The sequence below is a fragment of the Bombus fervidus genome, chromosome 4, assembly GCF_041682495.2.
Source record: "Bombus fervidus isolate BK054 chromosome 4, iyBomFerv1, whole genome shotgun sequence".
NCBI classification, from domain to species: Eukaryota; Metazoa; Arthropoda; class Insecta; order Hymenoptera; family Apidae; genus Bombus; species Bombus fervidus.
In genome coordinates, this window is record NC_091520.1 from 9,055,908 (window position 1) to 9,080,731 (window position 24,824).

At 39.6% G+C, this 24,824-nt stretch overlaps 1 long non-coding RNA gene across 2 annotated transcripts in view; it reads right to left on the minus strand.

Annotated features, from left to right (window-relative positions):
• Positions 1–24,824, minus strand: part of LOC139986997 (uncharacterized) — a 139,401-nt gene that overhangs the window by 80,971 nt on the left and 33,606 nt on the right. Inside the window, exon 3 of one of the 2 annotated variants that reach the window (XR_011799766.1) lies at positions 5,345–6,019. The exons of the other annotated variant lie outside the window; for it this stretch is intronic. This is a non-coding gene — a long non-coding RNA (uncharacterized lncRNA). Of the gene's footprint in view, positions 1–5,344; positions 6,020–24,824 lie in introns of those variants that run through there. 2 annotated transcript variants of the gene reach the window in all.

Below are 24,824 nucleotides of genomic sequence, written 5' to 3' on the forward strand. Positions count from 1 at the left end.
ATTACAAGTAGAAAGTTTGTGAAAGAGTAAAGAAACAAAGTCTGGTTTCCAAGGAACAAACTGAACCCACCTTACGCCAGCCCTGAGTGGAAAGAAGGGAGAATGCACAAGAGAAGTGTTATTGCATTTCGCAAAGAATGCAGTCCACGGCGTCATAATATATTTGCTGGACCCGGGGCTACCCGTCGACGCGTCAACGCGCCCCACCTCGGACGCCACGAATCTAATTTATAAGTTATGAATCTGTCCGTGGTCGACGATCGTCCGGTAGCATTTTTATTCTCTTTCTGCTTTACCTTTCTCCTTCCGCTCCCCACAACTGACCCACCACCGACATTCAATTTGCAATTGTATCTCCAACGTGTAAAACACTGACACTGGTAACGAGACAGATTTACCGACACTCGCGTAACCATTTTGCCCCTTTAACGGCCTATGCAACGATTTGCCATTGTGTACCGTACTCGCCTTTTAACTTAAACCTTCGCAAAATATGTCGGCCCATTAATGACGAAAGAAATGTTAAAAACGAACTAACTAGTTTTCATGATGCTTCCGGTAGAGACGATATCCTACGAGGTCTATCGAGGTCTGTTAAGGTTACGTGGAGAAATCGGTATTTCGAGATAGATCCGTAGATAAGACTTAATTAAGCGCTATTAAAGAGCGCATCGCTCATAAAGTCCACGAGGATTTTTCCGGACCCTTAAACGAATACCTTTGCAGCCTATCTCATCGCGTCCAATTTCAAAATCGTTTTCCCGAACATTACGTCGGTGGACGTCGGTTACGTAGAACGAGGTTCGTTCGTGATGGCATTCAACGATACCTACAGCAAGGCATCACCGAAACGTAGCAGCAGTCATTAATGAGGATGGCAGACTGTCTTTGAAACGAGCATCCAATCGCCGCGAGATCTACGAAGCTGCATTTCTATCGGAGATTCGAATCTAAAGAAGAAGGGAAAAAAGGGGAGGAGGAAGAGGAAAAAAAAGATCCGAAGGAAGAAAGAGATACGGCACGCGATGAAGATCCGCTACGTAACTACGTCCACGTAGGTGTTCCAGCGAGATTTTCCCGTAATTATCGAATCTCGTCGTCGGGGGTAAAAAAAGGAAAGAAAAAAGGAAAAGAGACGGAGAAGGAGAACAAGAAGCGCTAGTTGCGAAAGTAAATGGCTGACGGCAAGAAGTAAGTGGCCGGAATGATTAGAGAGCAGCAGTAGAAGATACCGTTCATTAAGTCATTTTGCACAGTCGAACCTCCGCCCACTCTCGGAGGAAAGGGCTCTGCCTCGACGAGGCAGGCGTGGAAAGCAAACTGGCTGCCAACTCCCTTTGGTAAAAAGTAACATTAGCTTCACCGAGCCTAGCGCACCGGCCAGAAGGTATCTTCTCCCTTTTCTACCATTTCCATCATTCGTCTCTCCCTCGAGTCGCGTCCGCCTCCATCGTTTTAGCACCAGTTTTCACACACAGCTGCACAGTGTGACATTTCAGTAATCTAGCAAGACGAAGTTATTACGAAATTTCTTGTTAGTTTCATGGAATCTTCTACAATCTTATCGAATGTTGTTGAAATATTTAATACATATAGCAAGGTAGCATTGTTTCAATCACCTGACATCTCAAACTTGTTGTACGTTATGAGACATTATTAGTCTTTAGTATACGATAATAACGAAAGAGCGAGAAAATATAATACAAATTTTACTTTGGCAATCACTCCTTACTCGGTTGCACCACCTGTTCGTTTTACCAAGCCATGTATAATAAATATTTATACATATGGATGACCATCTGAGATGAATTTCGTTTTGCTTCACCATGAGCCGAGTCCAACGAGTAGGTTCGCTTCGCTTCTTCTCTCTTCATGTCCCGTCTCTTACCTTCTACCTTCGCTCGTTCTCTTTCATCGTGTGTCTCCACGCGAACGCTGGGTTACGTTTGACCCCTCAGCCCCACTCTGGTTTCCACGTGAACTCGCACGAATGTATTTAGGGCTGTCTCTCTCTTTCTCTCTCTCTCTCTCTCTCTCTCTCTCTCTTTCTCTCTGTGTTCCAGTACACCCACCTCGAGTTGGCTTGATGCTAATTAAGCTCCTCTCGAAAAGTTTACTCGAACTCCACACGGAGCTTAAGCGTTTACTGCAATTTTGTAATCTGAAGTGGTTCGCTTCTCGGGCTGGACTCCGTGTACACCCCTCCGTTAAATTATTATCGTTAATTCAGTTTACCACGGGGCAACTTCGCGACTGGTAATAACGCGCGGGAATAACGTCAGAGGGATTTAAGACGAAGACACTTACGGCCAATTGCCCTCCGACGCGTTAACGAGCGCATTGTGTTCATCGTGCGACCATTTGCGGCCAGTGAATCATTGCATCTAATACGACTAAAGTTAAGTAAAATCGTTGGGAATTCCGGTAAATGGTAAACCGGCCGAATACCGATCCGAAAGATTATGAGAATGTTGGAAAAATCTTCTGGAGACTTTAGAGGTCTTAAAAATTCCTTCAGTCGTAATATATTTGAGAGATACAGCGAATATAACCTGCGATGGAGTATCAATTATTCTATAAGGATCGTAAAAATATATGAGTAATGTTCAATTTATAGTTATTAAACGGAATATAAGTAGAAGCTTCGAGACAGACTGATGAGTAAGATACATTATATTCGTTGTAGTAATAAGATGTGTAAAATAAATTATGAAATTAGATGAATTAACCAAGTATCTCCATTGATGGATGCGTGTGAAATATCTACAACGTGAATCATATATAAAAATAATATTTGTATGTTCGAGATATAGAAATTTCGCATGTAATAAACATGTAGATTTATTGTATCGTATAACAGTAAGCTTTAAAACGTGTCTGCGTATTTATTAAAATTTGTATCTGTCAGATCAATCATGACTTCTATAGAATCGACCTAAACTCGAAACATTTGCATTATTTGACATAGAACTCCGTTAACCTATTAACTAATTAAATTACATACTAACCTATTAAATTAAATTTTGATGAAATCTTATCTGTTAGTAGATTAACTAAAGCTCGCATAATAATTGAATTCATTTATCTCAACGCAAGTAATTCCTATTATTTAATCCTCGTAGACGCTCTAACTTTTCTACTTTTTTTCTTTTTTTTTTTTTTTTTTTAATTTGACGAACCTCAACGAAGTTTTATACATATATACACGCGTGAGTATGTAAGTGTACAGGAGCTTAAATTACACTGTAGACTTTATCGCAAATACGTATTCATCTTCAAACAGATTCCTGTAAATGAACCTGCCCATAATACATTCTTTGACCACCCCGTAGGCTTCTAACTTAACTACTTATACAATCAGTCTCCATGTAACTTCCTCGAAAAGGTTCGCCCAATGACTGTCAAGCGTATACGTCCACACACTACCAACCCAATACTCATATCGCATACACCTATATACACCATCATCAACACGTTAAAGGAGCGAAACATCGACCTATCCGTTCGGCAATTCCCCATGACCTGATGGCCATTATCATATTCCTCGCGTATCATATCAAATTTATGGCTAATAAAGGCCGATCGAATAACAGGCTCGCGGGCCCTGAAAGGTTCGCCGAGCACGGAGGTAGGACCCGGGACTCGGTTCTTTCCTTTTCTCCCTGTACGATTCCACGGCGTTCGCCAGCATCCGAGCAGTTGGCTGGCTTTATAGTCATGCCAGTTGGCAGTAGTGGCAATTGATATGCACGCCATTGATATATGGGTGCATATTTCACAAGGTTGGCAGAGCCGCGAGCTCTCCGGTTTGTTATCTCGCGCATTTTCTCCCTCGTTTCTATCCCCTACCGATATACAGCCTTCTCTTTTTCTCGCATCGTACAACGCCGTTTCTTACTTTTCTCAACCTTCACCCTTTTGCTTGACCAAGCCAGATCGTGGCTACCAATACGCGCAATGAATTATGCCCGTCCTTTGTTAAGCTCCTTGACGTGTATTTGATTGGAAGCCCGCGCGTGCTCTTTCTCGAGAACAGACCGGGCTTACATGGAACATACGAGGAAACCTCTGACCCCTAACCAGCGACCCCTACGAAATTTACCTTATCATACACAGGCCAACCAAAGTGTTCGAACACTTGTAGACACCTTTTATGGATGTATTATGTGCGCTGTAGATACGAAATGTTTCGAAAGTTAGGATTGAAATGGGACTCGGTTGTCGTGTATCGGTATACTCGTGTAACGCATATATCGCGACTATATTGCCAGGGATGAATAAAATTTCGAGAAACAGAATTCTCGAATTACGTATGTAGGAATTCTTGACGAATGAACATTTCTACATGTACACATTTGATAGTCGTCGAATCATTATGAAACCATATCCCCGATGATTCAGACACTGTGTCGTAAATAAATAAAATTTCGAGGAACAGTTTTCGAATTACCACGCGTATACACACAAATTTCTGACAAATTTATGAAACATCTAAAAGTCAAAATGCATACACTCATGAAAATCTACGTATGTTTGATACTTGTCTAACTATAATAAATTTATATCTATGATAATTTGAAAATTATATATATATATATATATATATATATATATATATATATATATATATATATATATATATATATATATGCCATATTTTTCGATTATAACGTTACAATTTCAAAACTATTTCTCGAGACTCGATAGTCATACCTTGTGTATTTATCTTCTAAATACCAAAGAATATAAATGGCGGAGCAAGGTAAGAAACTGGTTGAAGCAAGACGCGTGCTAGCACCATGTTTCCGCATTGTTCCATGTGTAACGAGGACAAGACCAGGGTGAAATAAAACGCGTCGATCCAAGATCGGCAACTTATAGAAAGCGGATTACCCAGGTCGAGTTCTCTATTGAATAAATTCATGAGTACTTGGCACAATCGACTATAAATTATCGAGCGATTTTTGTCAATATTCATAACGCGGCTTGTCGCGTGACGCGAGCGCATACTCGATGTATATCGAGGTTGAAGTTGCTCTATTGTCGTTGACTGAAAGCTAAACACGATGCTCCGTCAAAATTGAATTTAGTAATAGATAAAATATTGAACGACAGATAGCAAGTATACTGTGTTACGATTCTTTTAAATCGTTTTTTTTTTTCTTTTTTCATAGCTCAGGAGAGCTGTGATCGAACAGTGTATCTTTGAAAGGGATAGACAGCGTTTAAGCGAATAATATCTCAGAGTTTGCGAGATAAGCGTATAGAATATTGATATTAAGCATTGTTCCGTTTAAATATTATTTATGAATTATTTATGACGTTTGATTCATCACAGCATATATAAACTATATCATTGACAGTGCGAATGAAATTTTATTCTTGAAACTTCTTTTATTCGTCACGTTGAATGATTTAACAGAAAACATGGTTCTTTTTAGATTTTCCATATTTATACAGTATTTCTGTATTGTTACCGATAACGTAATATGACTTTGAATATTCTGAATTATTTTTAAAGTAAATTTTTAAAGAAATTTAAATCTACATAGATAAACGAATCAAACAAAATTTCACCGCTAAAGTTCCTGCAAAAGAATATTAATTTTTATCGTGAGAAGTTTCAAACGTTTGTTCATCTCGATGAACGATTATAACACACGAACGATATAACATGGTAGACACATCTGTAAACATCTCAAAATTTGTACATGCTTTTCAAAAGCCCAAGACAAATAAAAATATTAAACTTGAACATAAACGAGTAACAGTAAGAATTAACAAAGCAAACAACAGAGACACACACTCGCGTCTATCGCACATCGACATCGATCCACCAGGAATATTTTATTTGAGCAAAATCTAACAGTAAACAGCAAATATTGAATGTTTGCTTCTAACTACATACCTTCTTCGGCTGATATTTCAAACTTCCCCTTTTCCAATCAAAATCAATACTGACCGTCCTTCTAACGTCATCCTTCAAGGACAGAAGAGAACTTCAACGAACTTCAACGAACTAAAAAAGAAGAAAAGAAAGATAAATAAAAAGACCTCTTCTTCTATAAATTCTTGTTAGAGAAAATTAATTTGAAGAAGCAGAGAGAGAAAGAGAACGATGGCGTGAAGTCGCCGAAAAAAATGGTCACGTAATAAATTCACAGGAAACGTAGAATGCCCTTTTGTTTTACGGCGCACGTACGAGGCTGGTTCGTGAGTACGGAAAAATGTCACCAACTTTATCAAGAGTCACGCATTCCCAGAAGGCTTATCATCGTCAGCCGACCTAATTATAATTGCCGTTCTGTGTTCGTCGGGGCCATAATGATAATACGTTTCCGTATTTTACATTATACATCGCCGATGAATACTTAGAAGACGCGAACACGAGACCGCGTACTGTATCAAAAAGAAAAAAGCAAAAAAAACGAGAAAGAGAGAGAGAAAAAGAAAAGAAATGGAAAGAGAGAAAAAGACACGAAGAGGAAGTTTGAAAAGCCAAAGGATTCGTAATGCGTAGCGGTGTAACGCGAGATACATAATTTCCACGAGAAACGTGTAACGTTAATCCTCATTGAAAAGAAAAAAAAAAGAAGGGAGCGAAAGAAAGAAAGGGTGGAAAGGGGAAAAAATGAAGGGGAAAATAGAGGGAAGGAATTCGAGTGTATATCGTTTCAACGGGAGCTCTACTATCTAACGTCGCACGCGATATACTGCTTTATTTCAAGCCGGTCGTTTAACCTTTGGACAGCTTTTTAATTTCGCGCTGGCTAAAAGCTCTGCTCGTCAATCTATCGTGCTTGCGATAATGTTATATAATAATGGGAAAAAATAAGGGGAAAAGATTGGAACAGGTTGAAAGTTTAATTCGATTCACGAACTTTCCGCAACTTAAGCGGTAACTGCTACGGATATACCGGTAACTTTGAATTTCTAGAATACTTTAGATGTTACAAATAATAATAGCAGTAAAATGTCACGAATCTTCAATTAGCTTCAGTTTTACATTTTAGCTACATACAAGTGTATACGAAAATAATGGCAACTAGCGGATTTTTGTCGTTGACAAAAAACAAACACTACATCTCTATACGTCTAATAATTACAATCTATGATTGAAATTTTAATTTCTCACTGAGTATCTCGGAATGTCACAGAAGGAAAAGAAACACGGACTAGAGCCATTTCTGCTATGAGCCCTTCAATTACGTTCGAAACTAGCCAGCTGTCATATCGTTAACGATCCTTGCAGTCGTCCAATGGTCAGGATAATTCTATAATAATAGCAGTGAAGTGAGAGAAAAAGAATTCGTCGTTTGGAATGGTCGCCACGGTAGCTGAACGTGATTCACGGAAGCATTGCTCAGAGCGGAAGAGTTTAAGCCGTGTCGGTGGTGGAGGAATGATAGCGGTCGTATAGAAGTCATTTATCGAATGAAGCCTGTGTTCTCTTAAAGTAGGAAGGAAGAAAGTCGACGAGGCGGGCGCGGTTTGATGTGGTGTTTAACCGCGGCTAAAAGTACACCCATTAAATCAATGGCGTGCCCTGTGGCCTCTTTCCGCCAAGGAAACTTCAAAAGACGTTTTTGCCAAGGAATACATGCCAGCCAGGAGAGCAGAGATACCGTACACATCGGTTACGTTTTATGAACCGGTAGGAAGATAGGATTTCCGTGCCGCTGATTCAGTTTCTACGTTCGATGGTTCGGCTTTTTGATTTACAAACACAAAAGGCACAACAGAGGACGACGACTTATTTGCGGACCAGTCGCTGAGATCTGCAGAAATACAGTACTATGCAAAAGTAGTAGACTTCGCTGTCTGTTGTTGCTGGTTTCGTAATGCTAATTTAATATGCTTTTATGCAACTAACTAAATATTTGTAATTTTCAAATTAACAAGCTTTTCATTTGTTACGAACGTATGTTTGTAAAAAAGAATTGAATAAAGAATAGTAGAATTTGCAGAGTCATAGCAGAAACGCAGAAAACAGCTGTTGTCCCACGAATAACAAAAGAGGGTCTTGTAAAACATTGATTATCTTAAATTAGTCGATAATCTGAGAAGATTCTAAGATACTCGTTAATGATATTCTCTTCCAATGATTTCTATGACGTTTTTAAATAAATAACGACGATATTAAAATAACGTTAAATATCCTTCTATCGGTTTCTAAAGGTAAATCATTCGCTTTTCGTAGACAGTGTAAGACTTTTGCACGGTACTGTAAGGGCAAAAAGACAGAAGCTAGGTCCAGAAAGGAAGTCATAAGAGAGGATATCAAAGTCAGTGCTGCGTCTAACGTGTACTGATCCTTCCTGTCGACCTCTATGAGTATCGATTTTTGAAGACCCAAGCCTTCTTTCGCTCGTTATAGATCCACACGAGTCACCTGAAGTAAACGCGAAAATAACACGCTCCATACAACAAAGGATAGGATTTCTTCTATAGAATTCTCTCTGATCAAAAGAAAGGAAACATCTCGTGTTAAACAAATTGCTAAAACGTATCGATACAAGATAAATTATAGACAGATGTCAAAAGGCTCGAAGCAATATCGATTTCTGGGGACTCTTTCATATGGCGGATGTTTGCTGGTAAGAAATGTCCTTACGTTTAACGAGGAACCTGCCAGGTAAGTATTACTGATAAGTTCAATTAGCTCGCGAAACGAACAACTTTTTCCGTTTCATTTCTGCTTCTCTAACACGTTTATTCGTTTATTAACGATTCAATTCACTGTACGTAACTCGCATTCAATCGACTCGCTCGGAAGAACTTTCGGACCTGTTACCCTCGTTTTATTCGCCCGTGCGACTTTAGTAGAGTTTCTTTTAATTCGAGACTGTTATTTAGAATATTTTTGACAGCTTCTAATCGATTCGAGATAGATATGAATTAAATACAGGGATACGAGGGACAGAATGGATGGATGCGAGAAGAGTCAATCTCTTTCTGTTCTTCATTCTTTCCTACATATGTATATTCTTCAAATTTTATTATTTTCTTTAATTTGAAAACTATGTCTATTCCAAAATTGTATATTTCTTCAAACATTATATAAAGATTAAATAAACAATGAAAAATAACGTTGTTATACGTAGCAACATGTATGCTATGTTATATTTTATACAAACAGAGTGCAAGATGATTCTGACGATGGTTAATTGTGATAATTAATTTATCACATAATCTCAATGATCCAATCATACCAAATTTTCAAATACACGGTCTCAGACAAACCTCGCCACATTTATGCAATATATTCAGATATCTAATACATACAGAAACTTCTGCCAGAAGTTACTTTATCCAAAGAGCTTCAACTACTTCGAAACCAACTTCTAAAAGATCTTCCTCGAAATAAACTTCTCCTTGTATCCGTCAACACACAAGTATAAGTTCAGTAAGATAAGCTAATTTAATTAAAATATCATCCGTTTTAACCATTATCGAAGTTGAACGTGATCCCATTGACTTGACAGTGTGCGCACAGAACAGCTCGATGCTTTTTACGGTTAATCCGCGCGAGTACGCAGAAGTAAGACGCCAGCTGCGTGTGTAGAAACACGGGAAAGAATCGGTCCCCGTCGCGTCTGCCTGCAGATCCGTGGGATTAGTGTGGCGACGTTGTTCTAAGTTCGGGACATGTTTGGTGAAGCTAGCGGGGTTCGCAGGGGGATGTGCGTGGGCGTATGGCGAAAAGCCAGCGGCAGACAGCCACACCATTTTCTCTCCCGATGCGACCAGACAAATCGGTGTTACACGCGCGTATATACACGGTGTTACAAAAAGCTGAACATTATACGTCAAGAAAAGCTTCAAACGTTTTGCTCAACGAACGATTGTGTGATGTAACAAAGACGCTAATAAGTATATATATATATATATATATATATATATTAGGATATCCGAAAAGTATCTTTCTTTCGCAAACGTGTTTTTTATAATAGTATACCTTTATACAAACGTGAAACCAAGTCTGTGAAATGTCGCGGTGTTTATCTTAACAGAATAAAATGGATCGTATGTAATTCGACAAAATAATATAAAACAAAAAATGTTGTACGTCTATTATTTCGTAAAACGAAAGAAACTTTTCGGACAACCTAATACTTGGAGATGTTTCAGATTATCTGAAAGGCTAAATCAGTAAACGACTGAACGCAACGAAACGACAGAAACGCATAAAAATTGTATAAACGATCCAATGAAGAATCATTTTTGGAAGGTTCGATAGGGTGGAAAATAAATATTCAACTGCGCAATCAAATAGAGAGACAGTTTTATTGACGTGGAATTAATTATTGAATTTTTATTTTATAAATAATCGAACGACGAATCGCTTTAGAAATGTTCAAAAGGATACGATTAATTAGATACATAGATAGAAGCACAGCTTCATTAACACTGTGTCGATTATTGAATCTCAAAATTGCTCGTCCTATTTCCTGGCCGTGGTCTTCGTTTAATTTCGTTCGGTTGCTTCCGAGAGGATCGTGAAGAATAAACAAAACGAAAAGATATATTTATCAGCTGTCACATTCATAGTGTAAAACCAGATCGTTTTTAACTCGAAAAATGCATGTCAAATATCGTTGTAATACATAAATTTCTTCCACTTCCATCTTCATGTCTAGAATTACTCCTTATATCTCATTCTTTTTAACACCCTGTATATATATTTCATTGTGGACCTGTGTGGGAGACGGTGTCGTCTGTTCATGGACGTACGAGCGCGTACTCGCGCGTATCCGCACGTGTCGCCACCAACACGCTCGGATAGCCAGCATTCGAGGGATATGTAAGATTCCAGCCGCCCACATCACGACAAATTGTTGCTCAGCTGATCGACTCAGACCCTCCGCTCGTATAAAACTTCAAATTTTTTTTCTGTGGTGCGTCGCACCATGATACACATTCGTGTATCGTGGATGCCTACGAGGACGTTCGTGATTCATGCCACACACCATCCGACTGTAATGACAGTCCGCTGGCAAATTGCTGGCTCCGGCACCGTTTCCCAATGATTTATCAACCATTGCCACTCGCACGTCGAACGCGATTGTTTCCATCGCGATTGTTGCAATTAATCGGTGCACGCTTGTAAAGGTGTCTTCTGATTTGAGATTGCGCGGTCAGAAGTCCTTGAGAGCAGTTTTCATTTCTATTTTTTTCTTTTTTTTTTTTTTTTTTTGTTATAATTTAGCGTAAAATTTTAGACGCTCTAGTTGCAAGTATCTGATTAATTTCTATAATTATAGATTAATGTCTAGATCAACGTTTATAGTTATAGATTAATATTACATTAATCTTTGGTAGGTATGGGTTAATGTTAAATTAATTATTATAGTGCGGCGTTTTTTTAACAAATGAAATACGTAAAGTTCGTACGTGATAGTAAAAATACGGCTGTCTGCAAAAAGCTATCGTCTTTCTATTTCACTTAAAAATTAACGATAACATAAGTCGGTTAATTATATTTCGGTTGCGCTTAATCGATGGACGTAAAGATTAAATCAACGAGGCCCAAAGAGAATGTTTTATGAATAAATCAATAAGTATATGTTAATAACATTCTGGTAATGTTCTAGAAAATTAAAAAACGTTCATTGTCTTTAAAATGAATACTTTCAAGAGTTACAGAAATTAATTAAGCAATGTAAAGGTCAAAGGAACGAGCCGTAAAGACAATGTTTTATAAAGGAAACAGCATGCGTGGGTGGTAACGTTAACACGAATTTCTATTCAGATCTACTCGAACACGGTCGTGTCTCCACGGAACATTCACACGATGCAATATTTCAGAAGGAGGATCCCATTACGCAAGCAAGTGGTTTCACGTGCTTCCATGTGGTCTGCTGTAATCACTGTGCGAACGTGATAAGCCATCCAGCAAAGGTTGCTTTCAGCGCGCAATTACGTATACACGCTCGTTCAACGGTGAATTGTATTAATTAACTCGATATAATGTGATTGTTAACCCGTCAGTAATCGTAATCGAGTGGATCAACGTGGCTGCATCGATGATCGTTTTCGAAACTTCTGAATTATTCAATCGCAACGTTTATATCGACTTCTCAGAATTAAAATTTAAACCATCTATATTATTACCTGTAACGTTCCTGGATAATCGTTAAACCAGATCCAAAAATACTAACAATTATGGCAACGTCGTGTGAGATATGAAAGAAAAAGTTTTAACGATTGAGAATATTTCAAATTCTAATACCGAAGATATATTGTTTCTCTATGAAAGACACAAAATACAAAGCTAAAAAAGCTCGGAATCTTTTTCCACACTAAAAGTAACTTCATCGTCGTTTAAAAAGTTTAAGAATAAACTTTGGACCTTTACCTCGCGAAAGATATAAACTGTGAACACGAAAAGCTCAGAATCTTTCCCCATAGCGGAAAGTAACATTATCGTCGTCTGATCTTTCGTGTCGTTAACAGCGTCGATGAAAACGCTCGCACGTTTAACAAAGGCGGAGCAAACAAAGCGCAACGTCGCCGCGTTAATCCTGGATCTTTGAGCGTAGACGGGCCAAGAAATAATTCTCCCGGTTTTTGTCCGTAGTTACGCGGATTAGGGGACACTAATTTATACCGGAGACAGAGAAGAAAAAGCCGCGGATGTACTCTGGAAACGTTGAATTACCCGGCCACGAATAATCCACTAGCTTACGAAACGGCAACGACGGATGACGAGATACACGTTTTACAACTTTCGCGTCGAACTTGGACCAAACAGTTTGATACGTCGTCTTCAGGTTCCTTTAGAATGTGAATTTTATTGCTGGCTGAAGTCTTATAAATAAGTGCCAGACATTTACAACGCGAGGCCCTAAATCAGGTAGTATACAAGTATCATAGATCGAAAACCAGTCGTAGTTCGCATTGTTTTCTACGGGTGCTCCGAAGGAGAGAATGAACTTCTTGAGAATAAAATATCTGCGAGACGAATATTATGCCGTAAAACCGACTACTCGAAACTTTACGATTCCACGAAATGCCGCGAATGGAATAATCAGTGATCGTTTCGTTCTTCGAGTTCTTTGCCTTTGGATTACTATCTCTCTTTATACAGAGATGTATATGTGAAAATATAGAGGAGGAACGTAATTAAATGCGCGCAATTATGGCTTATCTACGTGTTAAACAATGATTTAGTACCCGGTTGATGGCGTCGTTAAATGATTCAACTTGTCGCCTTTTATCTGAATTAAGTACGCGTGATGAGTGAACTGGATGAATGTTTTCTTAGTTATGACAAATGTAAAAACAAGATATAATGCGTAGTAAAAATAACATTCTCGCAACTACTACATCAATTCCATATAGTAATTATAAAACTGTGATATACGAAGAAATATATATCGAGAAACGAAGGATTCTGTGACAAAGTACAAGAATGTAAAGAAGATTTCTTTACATTTTAGAAAACCTTGAACCATTCTAATTAAGCATCTAATAGAAATGAAATCCTTACAACTGTCAGACTACAATAATCAAAGTTTCAGACGTAAAACCTCAACGTCTAACGAAAGTTGAACGAATTCCACATTGGAGAAGATCCATCTAGACAGACGCATCCAGAACATTTCGGTGCCCCCTTTTACGTTTCCTGTCTCCCTAACCCAGAAACAACCAAAAATAGGTCAGCCTGTACGCTTCATTAGGAGACACACGCCGATCGTAAAAGCATCGCCAAGAAAATGCCTTACGACTCCGGTTTACAACGTGAATTTCCTCTTACACCCTGTAACGTTCAACTTCCAGCCGGTTACACACACAGAGGAAGAGAAGAAGAACGCTGTCGATCGCGACACAAAGGCTTTTCGTACTCTCCGCCGGTCTTCTCGTTGAAATGGCTGGCTTGAAGACTCAATTAGCAGACACGGAGCAGTTCCGAGGCGACGAGGAAGAATTACTAAAACGACTGACAGCGCGGAAACGGTCGTGACGCGACATCAAAGACGTAACTCTTACGGCGTAATATCCAAGGCTGATGTCTGACACCAGGGGTCTACAGGTATAAAGCGTGTTGGAGCCGTTAAAACAGTAGGTGGGACGTCGACTTCAAAAGCATACCGCGAGTTCCGTCACTACGCGAAAATCTGCATACTTCCGTTATTCCACGGAGTATCTTCTTGGCTCGAGCAGGACCGAGTTACACCCCGTGAATTACTAATCCTCGAGGATGCGTCAGCGTCTTGTCAAAACCTCTATGACACATGGTTACTTTCGTAGTTCATCTGTGGCAGTCACACCAAATGAATTATACTATTTTTTTATTACGAACTTCGAACCTTTATGTTTCAATCTTATTCGTTTTAGCAAACGAAACAGTCTTTGTAATACTCTTTAAGAAAATGTTTAACGTATAATTGAAAGGAGAAATCGTGCGTACCAGTGACAAGTTTTCCATATTTTGCTCATACTCGAGGTATTTTTTAACGTTAGGAAAATACAATTAGGTGGAAGATGACGAATTCGTGATAGGTTTTCTGCGCACGAGTTTCAACGATTTTTAAATACGTTTTCAAGGCCAGTATTTTGAACAGTTTCACAAAGAATCGCTCCAAATCCCTATTCCCATAGAAGAGGGGTGAACCACCAGCATACACAGGGAAATGGAAAAAAAGGAAAGAGGATCACGCGACCGAGCGATCATATCGATAGTCCCGCATCGATACGTCGCGATTCCTCGCAGCGATAGAAACGGTCCTTGATAAAGTGCACGCGTACGTATACACTTTTCCACTCGAATCATATTCTCGTGCTTCGAATCGTGTGGTCGAATCGGCTGCACGCGATTAACGAACTTTCGTGGGATACCGTATGCTGGAGGAACATTGGCATGTACAAGTCCGTAGGCTTTTATCAAAATTTATATTTTTACACTATGACAGGAAATATATTAAAAAACAGTTTCAGTAAAAGCACTTCATAAGGAATCGTTGATATTCGAAGAAACGGATGATTTTAATGAATGAGTTGTACAGTAATAAAGTTAGAAACGATAGTATCTATAAATGTCTATAAATAGGTGAAATTAGAAAGGATCCTGTTAGTTGCGATACAATAACACGCCGTTTTTAAGATTACTAAGATTCTGGAACTTGCAGTCATAAAATTAAAGAATGCTTGTTGCTTAGTGTGCCGATATAATATGGCGAAATATAGAGGTAATTTATACACAATAACACCCTAGGCAATTAACAAACATTCGATGGTTTGCTATATGTATAGTAAACGAACAAGATAATACACCCAAAACGATAATAAATATTCCACGTTTTATGGTACTTGCCAAACTGTTACATAAACCTGACAACATTCTTCCAGTTTGATATAGCACGTTGAAGGAAGTAAGAAAGGAACGATACGGTATAATGGATACCAATGGTGATTGAGACTTTAAGGTGCATGACTGGACCACATTCGCTTTGATAAGCTTCGTTGTTTACAGGGTGGTTTGAACAGAACATCGGTAAGTAAATAGTTGGAAGTCGAAGGCGAGTGCAATGGAAACCGTTAAAAGAACAGTTACAAATTACACGCGTGAATCAAGCACAGCGGTCGTCATTCTCGCTCATCAATCACTAAGGGGGGTAACAAAGCCGGCAACAAGCTGACGCTGGAGGAATAAGATCCTCGCGTCGCACCGTCGACGCTCCATATCCCCTTAATGATCCGTAAAATCCGAACGTTCTCGCATAAATTTCCATATTTCTCGTCCACGATCTCGCGAATATTCCCAGCACGCGCCTTTCCCAGCACTATAATGCATATACAAAGTGCACTCTGTTCGTAGCGTCGCGTCGTGACGCAACGACGTTGCTGCAAGGAAAAATCGTTCCCTCTTTCTCGGCTCGCGAATGATGCATCGCGAACGATGGAGCCCAGGCACAGACGGAACAATGCAAATAAGCCAATTACGTCTATCCTGAGAAATCGTCGACTAGGGGTGAGCAGCGGAGTCGAGGGGATGGGAGAGGATACTCAGAGTCGATGTAAAGCCAAGAGGAAGTCGTCGTCGAAGAAGAAGAGAGGAAGGATTATGAGGAGGAGGAAGATGGACAAGAAAAGGAAGAAGAAGAAGAAGAAGGGAACGATATGGAGGAGAGAAAGGGGTTAGAAGAGGAAAGAAACGAGAAGGTGGGAGGAAACGAAAGCGACGGAGGATCGCGAAGAGGCCGAGGGCCATGCCAACGCTGGCACATGCAGCAGAATACATGCGCGATGCATTAGGTAATGATATCGGCATTATGGCCGAAGCGTGGAACGAACGAAATGACGAACGGGCCCAAGGATTGGAACCGGGGCCTCATCGAGGCCCCATCGAAGGAGGGCCACAGGGTAATTATACAAGCAAACAAGGGGCGGTCCCAGTAAGATTATAGGGTTCGTCGGGTTGCCTCCCGCCCTGTCTCCCTCTGGCCACGCTGTTTGCCCGTAATTACAGGGCCAAACTGCTCTCTTCGTGGCATCCCCCCCTCTATCTTGAGGAGCCTCTCGTCGAAAGATGCCACCCGCTAGTCTCCTTCTTTCCGTCTTCTCTTCATCTCACCCTTCTTTCTCCTCTTCGCTTCGATTCTCCTTCTTCTTAACTTTTTTCTCTTTGTATTCTGCGTTATTTTTTCTTTCCTCTTTACGCCTATCGATATGCTTCGATCGATGCTGGATCGAAAGGTTGCTCCGTCGCTGACGATGGTTAATCGAGAACAAGATGGTAACTTTTCGTCTTAACCAAGCAGCCGTTTATTCGCGCGTAGATTGTTTTAGGATTACGCAGTGCGGAAATTGAGTGGAGTTAATTCGACGACAAGGAGCGATTTTGGGATCGATCGGGAGGAAAAGTCTGCCGCAGATTGCGATCCCCTATTCGAGTTTATCTCGGATGGAGAACCGGACGTACGGACGTATACGTACAGGAATTCAATTTGTTCCTTCGTCGCAATTACAGAGCCAAATTGTTCGTCGTGGCATCCGAGCTTTCGCCTCTCCGTGGAAATACCACTGGCTAATCTTGCCTTCTTCATCTTCTTCTCCTTCTATTTGTGTAACGCGAGTCCGGCACGGTTCAGTTCGTCAAGCGCCGGCCGTCTTCATCGAACCACAGCCAACATGAAAAACAAACGTTAGGATTCCGTCGATTTAACTCTCGACAATTTCGAATCGTTTCTGTGACTATCAATTTCCATCGTTCTATCTCTTAGGTTTCTTCTGTTTCTGCAAGATACGTACAGCCCCGTTCATAAGCATCACTATGCTTGCGTAAATACAAATAATCTCTAGAAATCCTTAGAAAATTACGAAGACATTTAAGAATTATTATTTCGCTTGAAACTTGATAAAGAAAGGACCCGTGTGTTCGATACATGATAATAAACTAGTCAATTTTGCAGAAATGTATAAGATTGTATATCAAAAGAATATTAATTACGGTTTAATTAATTAAACCTCTACGTTCCTTGATACAATACGTGAAATTCCCTGCTACAAAATGATAGTTAACAAAATGGACATTAATAAAATTGTAACATATTAATTTACAAATTAAAAAACACAAGACGGTGAACACATATAATTTCAACGAAACGAGCTGCCCGCAGGGCAAAACCAAACAATCTTTCATTACGCTGAAACACATTTTCACGCATTCCCAACATTTCTCGTTCGAGCGTCGCGAAAGTTTCCCTCCTGGTCGAAACTGTCGCATTTTTACGTAATGACTACACAGGAGCCCGACTTGCATCGGCTTTTTCTCTCACGGTTGGCTGTCGATCATCTCTGCAACCATTCCGGGAGAGACTGTAAAAAACCCGTGGGCCACTTTGCTGAACGACGTAACAAGTGACGATATTGCCTGATGATAAAGTCTCGCATGAATTTACGAGGAAACGTGATCGGATTACGAGAACCGTGACAAAATTGCACGCACCATAATCAGCGGGTTTGGTTAATTACTTTTAATTCGCCGGTTAAATTTACGCAATTTTCGTCGGCCACCCCAGTCGCATCGGTTCCTATCGTATTACCTGTGTATATTAATTTTAAATCATACCACGGTACGATATTTACGATTATTGCATAATGAATCGGCCGATAAACGAAACGAAGTTAATTCGCAGCCATGTAGTAGGTGTGTATTTTATAGATTCGCGGAACGACGACAGCTGCGACAGCGAATTCCTGGAAACGCGAAGCGTCGAAGGGTTTTGCCCTTCTGCCTTAGTTTCGCGATAAAAACCCCTAAGACCGTACTTCTCAACATCTTGATTAAATATTCATTCTCATTGAAGCGAGACACTTGTTGCTTACAAATAGGACAAACCAAATACTCGCGTTTGCCACTGCGAGACAAACCGCTTGTACAAGGCAGATTCTCTTGTCACCGAGAATCGTTAATTATTGGTTTCGGTGACCTAAGGAACCAAAGACAGATTTATTACCAATTTTCGTTTATTTATCGCGAATATCGGAATTGCTTCGAAACTGCTTCGATGTCCATAAATCTACCTCGATTTGAGTTGTTTAGGTTGTGAACAGATTAAGGCTGAATGGTCAGAAATATTTATAGAGCTGTAAGTATCTTTTTTTTTTTTTGTATGGGTTAACTTTAAAATAATAGGATTTGCCACGAGAAAAGTTTTCTGGAAGAAGGATAAAAAAGTTAAGTAAAAGGGCGGTGAACAATTGTAGAAAATGGAAAAAGAACCGATGATTGAAAGAGGAAAGAGGAAAGAAAAGATTGCTGATGATTCAAAAGGTTCAGAAGGAAGCTGGTACGAGTAACAAAGTCTGTAATTTAAGACTACTTAAGTAAAGTTGAATTTCAATACATAAATCTCTGTTTGTTATAAAACGTTGAAGTACTAGATGTTATTATTATACATTTACACAGTTTTTCCTGTACAATTAAAATCGAAGTTAAAGGAAATACTTTCCTTTACGTAATATGCAATAAACGATATGGCATCTTATTGGCAACTTTTCCAGAATCATCGATCGAGAAAGAGGTTGGCCAAAAGAAGATCGCTGAGAAAACAATCATCGAGAAAAATCACGATCGGTATGTAGCAGTATCGCGTTAATGAGAAAAGGAATGAGTCTGCGAGTTCGTAAAATCGTGCTACCTTTCCTGCTGACTTGTTAGCATGTAAGACACCCGATGGAGTAAAAAGCGTGCATTTACGTCAAAGAACACGCTTCCGAGCGAAAGGAACACTGATAATGCTTTATTCATGCCACGCATTTGACTTCTTATCCTTTTTAAGTCCGAAGTGCTCCCCTTACGAAACACCGCGTTTCTTTCTCAGACGACGTGTAACAATACAAGTCTTGTGATCGTACAACGGGCAATTCCATTTCGCGATTTAAGCTTCACTGAATACCGTCACTGTCGATAAATTAACCACGCGCGAGCAAAGTGCATTTCATTGAAATTGAGTTATTATCTGTGTTACGTCGTTGATACTAGCTTCCAGTCGTTATATTTTTATTATGCATAGCCGTTCGCGCCGTTAACGAACGAATCAATAATCGTTAGCGGTAAACGTTTGCTGACAGATCGTTTGGATAATGAACGAGAGTTTAGGTGGTTTTGAAATCATGGAAAAGCGACGTTTAATCGTCGAGCGCATGGTGTCGAAACGCGGAATAAATAAAAATTCAGCAATTGTATCAGTAGCGATGTTACTTCTTGCTAGATAACTGCATCGATACAACATGTGTACTGACAACGGTGAATTTGTTGTCGGAATATGAAACTCGTTTTCATTATGAACTTCGCTATTTCCTACGTTGATAAAATTTTTAAAAGACACAACTTTATCCCGTCTTGCAAACTAGTACACCAAGAGATGTAATTATACCCGAACACGAAGTCTCAATTGTAAACCTCCAATTAGCAATTAAACCTTCCAAATATTTGATCCATCGACCTACCTTCGTATACGCGAGCCACTTTCGTTTAGCGAAAAGCGGCGAAGAAATTCGAGCCGTTGCACTTTTATAGTCAAACAGCCCTTCGAGCGAAAAAAACACGATATTTTTTTCCTCGAAGCTCTTGAAAGTTCGACGAAATGCCAGATTCGAAGACAAGCTGGATTAAATCTGGTTTTGTATTTACCAATGTATGGATGGTAGTTGGTTAAAATTGACGTCGGTTTGTCGAGGTATTTCCGTGAGATCCATCGACCGGCGATAGCAATACCGTCTGCATTTGAAGTTGAACTTAACGGCGGGGACAAAGTTTGCAGAAATCTTCCATCACCTTCACGGTTTCTGTTGAGACCCTGTGAGCTCGTTCACTTCGCCGTCTACTTCGACCTAGTTTCAGGTTTACTTCAACCCTGTTGGGAACACGGCAGTCACGAAACCGGCAATGCAATTTAAATATTTTATATGCAAGGCAAACATATTTTAAAAAGTGCGTCGATTCAGCTAATTGCTCGACCGACATCCTGCAAGTGGTACACCAAACGACGCTCGTGAAATCGTTACCGCAAGTACGAGTTGCAGTAACTATGCATCTCGTAGAAGCTTTTGTCCTTCGATTCGACTGTGTGCATTTTTTATTTCTGGAGAAGTTTCCAGTGGAATTGGTTTAAATACGTTTGTGCGATAATTTCTGTTCATATGTTAACTTATACCATTAAGGGAGACAAATTATCCGATTATCGTGTGTAAAAAATATTATGAAACTGCAAAACCGAGACATAACTTGTCAATTTACAATTATTATTAGTTAGTAAATTATCGTTTAAGAGAACTCAGCTTAATATCTTTCGCACACAAAGTGCTGTTCTGTTGTCGTGATTGTAACCGAGCGTGTCTATGTATTTTACATAATGTTCCCATAAAATGTTAACGAGAAATAACATTTTATTTTCTGATAAAGCTAATCTGTTTTTACGTGATCATAAAAATCAATATTTGTTATTTGAAAAGATGCTAACACCATTTTTGTAAAATAACCTTTAATAACACGTAGTCATTGTTATTTATTTCTGTAGCTATGTATAAAGATATTTCTCTGCATAAAAATTTTTAAATACGATATTCCGTACTTATTTTTTGTGAAACATTTTAAAAGACAAGGTGCATAGCTTTCAGGATACGACGCAAGCATCAAAGAAATCATGCACACGATCTTGTCTCGCACGCAACAACTACAACAAGCACAAAATGATTAGAAAAAGGACCAAATAACCCCAGTTATACATGTTATAGCGAACGATAAATATTCGGAACAGTCTACTGTGAATATTCGTCTTGGCACGGTTAGCTGGCAAGTAACGAAGCCAGCGAACGTTTATTTTTGCACTTCATAGACCAATAATTCACGCAGACCGTGGCCACCGATAGTACGGTGGTTCTTTTCCCGGCGAAATACTACGCGCCGTTGAAATCGCAATCACGATCGATCTCACCCCCGGCCTCGAATAAATCAGACGTCCGGCTTCCATTAGAAAATTCACTCCGCGTCCTCGTTATTAATAATAACGACGCGATATTTTAATCTCGTCGAATTCGTTCGTCGCCATCGTTCCATCGAACCACATTTGCAGATTGCCATGGGGGTAGTGGCTCTGCTCGATGGTCTCGAATTCACCAGATAAAACATTCATATATACTCATAACTATAGTAATGTATAGTAAGGTAGGATTATTCGAGCCACTCTAAGCCTCGACGTCATAAAATCTAATCTTAAACAGAACGATCAAACTTGTTGTATATTACGAGATTAGCCTTTTCGTATCTTTAATGTAATAATGAAAGAATGAGAAAATATCGTACATCTTAGGATACGGTAAGAGAAAATATGAAAATCTGAAAATGATTCGAATAAACCTATGGCAAAGTTATCAGAGGTTTTTTGTTTAAAATAAATAACAAAATAATCTCCAGATACAAGGTGATATACACACGCTATTGAACTATACTTCGGTAATGATCCACAACCGAATATATTAACATTGAACATAAATCTTGTTCTTTGATAAATAGAAGTTATATTCATTAAAGATATTATGGATTCTTAACTTCGTCTAAAATCAGACGATACCAAATTGGGGGTTAATAATTTCCGAAACACTTTTATGCTTTATCTTACGATATTTCATGTAAGTGTGCTGATATTTATAAACAGGAGCGTACGTGGCTCCGGGTGCCATTGTTCGCGGAGGCAAGGGAAAAAGTTGCGTGTAAAGTAGGAAAAATATGGGACAAGGATAAAGCGTACGACGTCGAGGCAAGCTCTTCGAGGGAGGACTCGGTCTCTCGCGTGGCGGAAAAGGGCCAGCGAAGACTCGACGAAGACGAGGAAGAGGTGGAGACGGAGAGGAAGACGGCCAAGGGGGATAGAGCTGGAATTCCGGGATGAAATTTCTTGGCGCATAACACGAAGCGTCGTTCGGCAACATGCACGGTGAGCTGGGCGGTGAATTCCCGAATTACAAGTCTCTCATTTGAATAAACGTAGCGAACGACACGGGGCACTCGTCTTTGTTTTACGGCCGGACGCGAACGGTGACAGGGGAAACGCTCGAGCTAACATCCGAAGGAGGCGTTAGACGTTGTGAAACGTGAAATATAAATGAAGAGAAGAGAAAAAAAGGAAAAGACGGAGAGAGAAGAGAGTGGTAGAAGCACGAAGACGGGCGGAGCGGCGACCAACGACTTCGGTCCACGAACAACAAAGTATTTCTTGTCAGGATAACGCGAAACGTGGGTGGATCATTTTGTGTATACCGTATCAGACACTCGGTTTTACTTCTTTCTCTATGCTATGCGACACCGGCTGAATGCGAGTTCAAAAACCGCATATAGGAAATACGATTCACCTTGTATTCCCTGATCGAGTGATACGAGCAGAAACCGAGGGAGTACGCGGATCCGTGTGATTTTAAGAAAGCACAGGGGGGATCTATCTGAGAGACGAGAAACAAGCCTCGATGTGTCCGGAGAATACTGTGACAATACTGAATTTCCTGTGGATAGTGGTGCATCTCTGTCTCACGATTATTTGCTTCGATTTATTGTCTAAAATCGGACGAGATGTTTGCTGTGAAAATATTTAGAATATAAGATAAGAATTATGTGCGAAGTACAACTTATGCTTAGGATATTGAAATTTATCTTATTAATCGAAACACGTGATTTTATAATTATTCTGGTATTTTTTAGTAAAAAAAGATACGAAATTGTTTGTTGAGAATAATTAGAACTTAATTTATACAAATATATGTAGAAGGTTGAAATTTTAGTTATTAATTCAAACAGGTAATTTTAGGTAGTCGCATTAATGGTGCTTAAAATATTCACTAAATATAACAAAATAAAACGTTATAACGTGATATGTAACACACGATTCAATTTTCCAACTTATTTTCGAAATATCACGGACAAATTTAAATTTCCTGCGAACATGTATGTGTTGAATAACATTCCGTAACACATTCTCCGCATGGCATTGTGGAAGTTTGCAATCGTTGAATAGAACCATATAAATGTACGACAAACGCAGTAATATATTTAAAGAGAAAACAATATCTGTCCCTCGGTATACTATGATTCAAATATCAAAGATAAATTCGAATTCGACGAACCTGTTCCCTACCTTGAAATATCTACGTATATTGAAAATCGCAGCTCTAACACGTTTTTAGATAAAGAAAAAACAATATATGCAGAACACAAAACGTTATTCGATATTCTTCTAACTTAGATATTCATAAAAATTTGTCCTGCAATTTCTGCCAACATGTCAAAAAGCAATTTTTAAATTTCTCTTAATAAAACTTTTTTCTATCTGTAACATTAAAGGATAATACCTATCTTTGACTGTTCTTTAAGCTTACAAAACTTAATCGGAACCGAAGTTAAAGCGTTCGCGGTCTGCCCGTTGTTAAAATTGGACGTATAAAAATCAGTCACGCGTATAAACCAGGCAGAGTCGAAAAATTGAAATATTTCCTGCTGATTTATTTCGCGATATTTTCGCGATATTTGGCGATCGATCAAACCCACCAGAAATTCATCTCGAATCTCCGCATCAAAAATTCCCAGCATGCCCATTGTGCGGCTATAACAATTCAGCCTCGGTTTCTTTTACCCGGTTGCGGAGAAACAGGCCTACCCATCGCAAAGCATGTACAATATTAAGCAGCCGCCGCCGTGCAGCAATATTACAGGAGCGGCGTAGGGGTAAATTCGCATGGTTATTTTATGCGCTGCGGACGCCACATTTCAACGTGGGCCCAAACGAAACGCGAACCAACGATCCCCAACGACGTCTCGAGTCTCGACTCAACAACTCCATCCCAGCTTTCCATTATCGCGTCTCCTTATGATCTATCAATCTTGGCTGCCGGTTCGTACGCGGCCGCCGCGTAATAACAACTGGGCCAATTTGCATACGAACCTCCGCATTACATTTACCACGATCACTGCGTTGCTCCTTCAATATCTGTAACCGTGTAACACGAAGAAGAAACCGAAAGTGTTCCTCGGCGAAAACGACGAGGGCCCATCAGAATTTGCGACCGGTAGCCGTCTCGCTAATTTTCGTTATGATCCTCTGCTACACGATTCCACGGTTAAGCGAATTTCGAACCGAAGAGAAAGACGAAAGAAAGATGCAGAGAACAAGGAGGGGAATCAGGGCTCCTCGTAGCATAATTTCTAAATTCTTCGAGCGTCACTTTGTTGCGTCAAATAGGATAAGATTGGGTTTTAACATTTGATTGGGTTGTTTAGATTCTTACGATTACAATGATATCATTAACGTGGCTATATTCGAACTGAAAAT